The sequence below is a fragment of the Equus quagga genome, chromosome 2, assembly GCF_021613505.1.
Source record: "Equus quagga isolate Etosha38 chromosome 2, UCLA_HA_Equagga_1.0, whole genome shotgun sequence".
NCBI classification, from domain to species: Eukaryota; Metazoa; Chordata; class Mammalia; order Perissodactyla; family Equidae; genus Equus; species Equus quagga.
In genome coordinates, this window is record NC_060268.1 from 184,752,259 (window position 1) to 184,759,241 (window position 6,983).

Consider the following 6,983-nt stretch of genomic DNA (forward strand, 5'->3'; position numbering starts at 1 on the left):
TCGTTCTGTTAAGGTGGGCTGGTCAGTCAGTAAAGATTTATCCACCATCCTTGACAGAACAGCCAATGGCCGTGGTGCTGGCCGTGGTGCTGAATGCGGTGCTGAAAGTGTTGCTGGCCACGGTGCTGAAAGTGGTGCTGGTCGCGGATGCCCACGGCGCTAAACGTCCTCAGGGAACATGATGAACGTGGTCAAGCTACATAGAGTTTGCGGTGTTGCCAGTAACACCAATAACTGGAGAGATAACTACAAAAGTATAAATGGAAGGAAACGCGCCCTGTGAAGCATAGAAGAAGTATGTCAGCCGTGAACTTGGTGTTGTCCAGGGCTTCCCAGAGGAAGTGAGGTTAAAGTGACAATGTTAAGGATGATATTATCATTTCACGTGGGAAGCCAGGAAAGGTGCATGATATGAGGAAAGAGGCTCATGCAATTTACAGGATTTTATCTCTAGGAATAAAAGAAAAGAGAAAGGGACAAGCGCAAAAAGACACAAGGAGTTTGCAACAGGCTAACTCCAGGCCAGGTTAGATGTTGGACTCATTGGAGGGTGGGGAGTACCTCTTTGTGAAATTCATGTAGAGTTATAATGGGCCCAGGCTAACTGATTTCATATTCTTGACTATAGTCTCTCTGGACAAAATTTAGAAAAATGTGTCAGGAAAATAAATGTAGGGTCCCAGAGAATGGTGAATGTGCTTGGCTCTTTGACCATGACTGAACAATGCAGATTTAACAGAGCAGAGAGCCCAAGTGAAAAGATGCAGGCGATGCTGGAGCAGAGGGACTGATGAAGAGAAGACCCGCTGGTAAACAGACTCCTGAGCACCAAAAGGAACCAGTGGCAGGACGGAGCCAGGTCACTGGTCAGAAACTGCAATACTGATGCCTTCAGAATTAAGACCTCCTGCCTATTTCTATTGAAATACTGTGCACCTGTTAAAAAGGATGACTGATTCCATCACTGACATGGAGAGATCACTGCCAAATATCATTGGGAGAAAAATAACCAGTATTCAAAGAAGCATAGACATAAATCAGAAAGTGTGTTCATGCCCTTGAAGGTTGGTGGGTATTTTACTTCCACATTACAGAATTCTATGTTGCTTACATTTTTATATAGTTATAAGAAATATGCAGAAAAGTTTTAAAGCTATTTTTATTTGGGAGGAAAATAACAAAGAATAGAGCATTAGCTAAGACAAAGTTCCAGAAATGTCTGTTGTTCCTTATGGCCCCAGGCAGAGGTGATTGGGTCTAGAGTGAGAATTATCTTAAGCAGAGAGATCATAAATACCTAGAGAAAATGGAAAATGAAATGAAGGTGATGAGATTCTTTCATTTATACTGACCAATAGTAATAAACCTTTACTTTATAGTCAAACCGTAGAGTAAGAAAGAAATTTTGACCTATGTAAATTCATTGAGAGATGACTTAAACGGCCATGAATAACCAGTCACTGGTGACAGAATTCATTCTGTGAGGCTTCTCAGAAGAGCCACAGCTCCAGAGTCTCTTCCTCATCCTCTTTCTCTGCCTCTACACTGTGGCACTTTGTGGCAATTCCCTCATCGTCGCAGCCATTACCTTCAACTCTGGGCTCCATACCCCCATGTACTTCTTCCTGGTCAACTTGGCTGTGTTGGATGTTATCTGTGCAAGCACTGTGGTGCCCAAGCTACTCGAGATTCTGGTGGCAGAGAAGAGAAACATTTCTTATGGGGGCTGCATGGCCCAGATGTTCTTCCTGTCATGGTCAGTAGCCGCTGAGGTGCTGCTCTTCACAGCCATGGCCTATGACCGCTATGTGGCCATCTGCCAGCCATTGCACTATAGCTCCATGATGAACCCCAGGGTGTGTGCGCTGCTGGCTGGAGCTGTGTGGGGCATGAGTGTGCTCGGTGCTGGAGTCAATGCCTGCCTGATGCTACAGTTGTCCTTCTGTGGGCCCAACGTGGTTGATCACTTCTTCTGTGAGATTCCCCCTTTGCTGCTGCTCTCTTGTTCCTCCACATATGTTAATGACATCATGGCAATTGTGGCTGACATATTCTTTGCTGTGTTGAATTTCCTGCTCACCATGGTGTCCTATGGCTTCATCATCTCCACCATCCTGAAGATTCGCACGGCTGAGGGGAAACGGCGAGCCTTCTCCACCTGCTCCTCCCACCTCATTGTGGTGACCATGTACTACTCCACCGTCGTCTACACCTACCTGAGCCCTGGCTCCGGCTACTCCCCGGGGATGGGCAGGGTTATGGCTGTGCTTTATGCCACTGTGAGCCCAGCTTTGAACCCTCTCATCTACACCCTGAGGAACAAGGATGTCAAAGGGGCCCTCAAGAAAGTCTTGATGCTCATAGTGGAAAAATTGTAAATTGACAGTCCCTAAAGTTTGTGTTCTTTGTTGCTCCCTGACCCCTGACTCTTCTGAGATGTGTCCCACTTGTTTTAAATATCCTCTTCCCATGGAGGCTACCACTGACACTCTCAATACAGCTTTGTTGAGAAAACATTCCTCCACTGATTTCCCATAGAATCTTGATAGGACATGGTTTTAGCCTCCTTTTACTAAAAGTTTGGGGTTCCTGGAATATAAGACGTAGTCACAAAAAACAAGTGCATTGTTTAACCTCTCAGATCCCTTGGACTGCACATCAGAACAGAGTCTCTACCTACATCCTGTTAACATGCAGTGAGAGCCAGTTCAATTCCATCCAAAGCGTTCCTCTAAAGCAGTGCAAATTTCTGCTTAGACCAAATGGATCTTGGCCCCAAATTGCAGAGGAAGTCTCTCCTGAGGTGGCTAACTTTATGTGTCAACTTGCCTGGGGTAATGGATGCCCAGATATCTGGTAAAACATAATTTCTTGATGTGTCTGTGAAGGTGTCTCTAGAAGAGATTAACAACTGAATGGGTGAGCAGGGTAAAGAAGACCAACCTTTCCAATGGAGGTGGGCATCATCTAATCCACTGAGGTAAAGAAGTCCACCTTCATCAACGGGGGTCTTTACTCTCAGTTGAGAGTAAGAAGGTCAACCTTACCAGAGTGGGTGGACATCATCTAATTCACTGAGAGCCTGAATAGAACAAAAAGGTGGAGGAAGGGCAAAGTTACACTTTGGCTTTCAGACTCAGGCTAATACTCAAACTGTCACGCACAGATCACAGGTTTGGGGACTTGGACTGAATTACACCACCAGGTCTCTTCATTTTCCAGTTTGCAGATGGCAGATTATGGGACTTTTCAGCCTCCATAACTGCGTCAGCTTGTGCTAGTAATAAATCTCCATATGCATATATATATGCATATCATATTGTGTAATTTTATACATATATGTATATCTATATGTAATGACACATATGCATATATGTATACATGTGTACATTATATCATATATATGTATATATATTAACTGTCACAAGGACATCTGTGTGTGTATCTCCCATTGTTTCTGTTTCTCTGGAGATTCCTAAGACATCTCTCTTCTCATCCAACGACTGCCTTGGAATCCCTGATCCAGGGGTGTGATGGGAACCTCATGACCCGAGACAAGACCCCTCTTCGAGTCTGTGTACACATTATTCCCTCTGCATGGAACGCTCTTTACCTGGTTAACTCACACTTATTATATGTGCCAGCTGCATGTTAAATCCTAAGTAATTCTTCGTTCACCAGACTGAATTGAGTCCCTCTGTTATCTGCTCTCCTAGTGCCTTCTTATTTGCCTCAGAGCTAATCACAGTTGATTATTTGAGCAACATCTCCCATGCTGGGGTTCATGATGGGAGCAGCTGTAGATTTTGATTACCATTGTATCCTCAGCAACAGAACAGGACCCAGAACATAATAGGTGATGAATAAATGAAAAACAATCCACAGTATCATACCACTTCTCATATCTGTTCAAGATGAAGATACATATCCTCTACTAGTCAACAATTTCATTGCTAGGTGTTCTTGCATAGGTCCACAAGGTTCAAAGTTTTTTGTTGCATCTCTTGGTGCAGTAGAAAAAGTGGAAACTACCTAACTGCTCGTCGGTAGGAAAATGAATAAGTAAGCCATAGATTCATCACACGTGGATTACCATGTTGGATTTGCACATGTCAGTGTGCACAGACAACAAAACCATAATGTCGTGTAAGAAAAGTAAGTTGAAAATGGATGTGCTTAGGTGATGAGCATTGTCATTCTTACACAAACACTGAAATAATGTCATATTGTTTATTGTAATAAATGGAAGCAAACACATGTGAGAATGATGCACACAGTCTTCAGAGTGGTGGTTTCTCTGTGGATTCGGGGAGGGAAAAGAAATTAAAAGTGGAATTGAGTTGTGTCTGTACGGTATTATTTCTTACACAGAGATATACAGCAAATACGGCAAGATGTCAGTAGCTAGTTACATGCATATGTTTGAAGTTTCACATGATTAAAAACTGCTAAAAATAAACAAGGAATCACCTGGAATGCTCGCCAACACCAAATGAATCAGAGTCTGCATTTTAACAGGCTCCCTGGGTGAGTCTTGTGTAAACTGAAGCTTGAGAACCCTGATCCGGAGTAAAAGGAAGACTTTCCTCCTCTCCCACTGCACACCCCATCAGGGGTCTGGCCTGAGTTCTCCTTCAAGTCAGAGAAAGCTGTAGGTTCCCGCAACTAAATTCCTCTCTTTAGCAGATAGTTTTGGATTTTTGCTCAACAGAATAGAATGTGCAGATCCTGTTTAGAAAAGTCAGCATCATGATCTGAGTTTTTAGAGGTACCCTTTTCAGTGGGAAGCTAAGCTGCTTAGGGAAGCAGGCCACATTGTGTTCCCCCAAATCACCCCATTTACTCTCAGTGGTCTGTAGGCAGAGTGCATTTCTCACACCCATGGGTCATCTCACCACTGTGTGGTTTAGATGTGGACAGTTTCCATTGGCTCCATGAAAGTTATCTTCTCACTTCTGTGGGAGTGACATCACACAGCACGTGTGTCCCCCTGGGATAGGGTCCTGAACTCATCATTGAAAGTATGCTTAAGCTGTGGGAAGGTTGTAGAGAACCACAGCCTGCTTCAGATGTAACGCAATCCTTGAAAGCTGAAAACAATATTGCTGGGGAAAGATTTCTTCTAAACTCTATCAAAATATTAATCGCAGGTATGTTTCCCTCTATCCAGCCAGCTGTCTGAGATTCTATCATTCTTGCCTTGCCTGACTCCAAAAAGGATTTGAACAGGCTAAAATAGGTCATGTGGCATCAGTAGTTTGTGAGTCAGCAGCATCGAGATGGTTTCAGTAGATTGGTCCCCCGGGCCACTTTGGCCGCTTAGAATTCATCTCCCAATTTTGCATGTTCTTGGTAATATGTCCAAATTATAATTAATTTTCCACATAAAGTTATGAAGATATCTAATTGAATGCGTCACCTGAATGGTTTAGGACAAGCAAGTAAAGAATGTGATTACTATTAGCCCTCAATTATTTTTTCCAATTATTCCTTTATGTAAGAGTGTGTATGTATTTGTTATCATTGCAAAATGTCACATAAAGAGAGTAAAAACAATTCAACCAGATCCTTCTTCCTCCTTGGATCTGCCCTCCTCCCCTCATACACATACCTCATTTCTGTGCCCAGATTAATCCCTCTTAATTGTTTCTTTTTTATATTCTTTCAAAAGATTTTTTTCTGCATTCTTAAATAAATATTGGATATCTGCTTGTAGCAACATTTATAGATTGTGACAATTTTTTATTTGTAATGTAATTTTATTTACCTAGGTATTTATTGATGGAGATTTAGATTATTTCATTTTTCTGTTATAAAAATGCTACACTGAATATTCTTATAAATATGTGTGCACTCTGGGTATTTATGCAGAAAAACAGTCCAGGAAGTGGGATTGATGGTGAAAGGATATTTATAAAAGCTGTCAAGTCCCTCCATAAAAACAAAATGCAAGCAATGTAGAAATGTATTGATTTCCCCATGCCTTCGCCAAAATTTCCAATCTAAAAGTGACATTTTTATTTCATTGTTGAGGTAAATTACACTTCCCTGAATGTTACTGGATTTTGCTCTCTTTTTAGGAATTCATCCATCATTCGTCTTCTATGACATATGTCTGTCCATCTTTATGATTTATAGAGACTATATATTCAGGGGAGACCTGAACGGCTATATGTGAGATGTGTGACAGAGTTGGTTGGAAAACAAAGGCTACTCTATACAATGCTGAAATCACTTAAAATAACCTTAAAAGCAATGAACAAATCAGCAAGTCTGTTAATTTCCTTCCAGCAAAAGTCTAACACACTTAAAGAAATAATACAAAAGCATGCAATGACAAACATAAAATCACCATAAAATCAAAATGGGTGTCTAGCATCCATTCAAGATTTATTGGTCAAGTGAAGGAAGTGGGAAAAAGTTTAACATAGCCAGGAGAAAATCAGTCAACAGAAGCAGACTCAGAAATGATCCAGATGATGGAATTAGTGAACAATGACATTTAAAAAGCTGTTGTAAATATGTTCCATATGCTAAAGAAAAACATGAACATAATTGAAGATAAAAATTAAAGATTTAATAAACAAATAAATAGAACCTCTAGAGATGAAAAATATTATATCTGAAATGGAAAGTTCACTGATGGGAGTAACAACAGATTGGAAGCTGTGGAAGAAAAGGTTAGTGAATCTGAAGAACTTAGCAATAGAATCTATCTAAAATTAGGCTAAAGTATTAGCCTGAAAAATGAACATCCAGGGTGAACTCTGAGAGACTAGTAAGCAATCTAACATACATGTAATTGGTTTCTCAGAAAGGGAGGGGTAGAAACAAAAAAATTTGATTAAAAAATTCATAAATTTTCTAGATACAGGAGTCTCAACCACTCCAAGCTCCATAAACACACATAAAAACCACAACAAGATTCATCATAATGAAATTTTTGACAATGAATCATAACAGAAGTTGAAGGTGGGGAAATA

General features: G+C 41.0%; 1 pseudogene; it reads left to right on the plus strand.

The window, feature by feature from the left end:
* The first annotated feature begins 1,430 nt into the window (after positions 1-1,430).
* On the plus strand, positions 1,431-2,378 carry LOC124235265 (olfactory receptor 13A1-like; annotated as a pseudogene).
* The last annotated feature ends 4,605 nt before the right edge of the window (positions 2,379-6,983 follow it).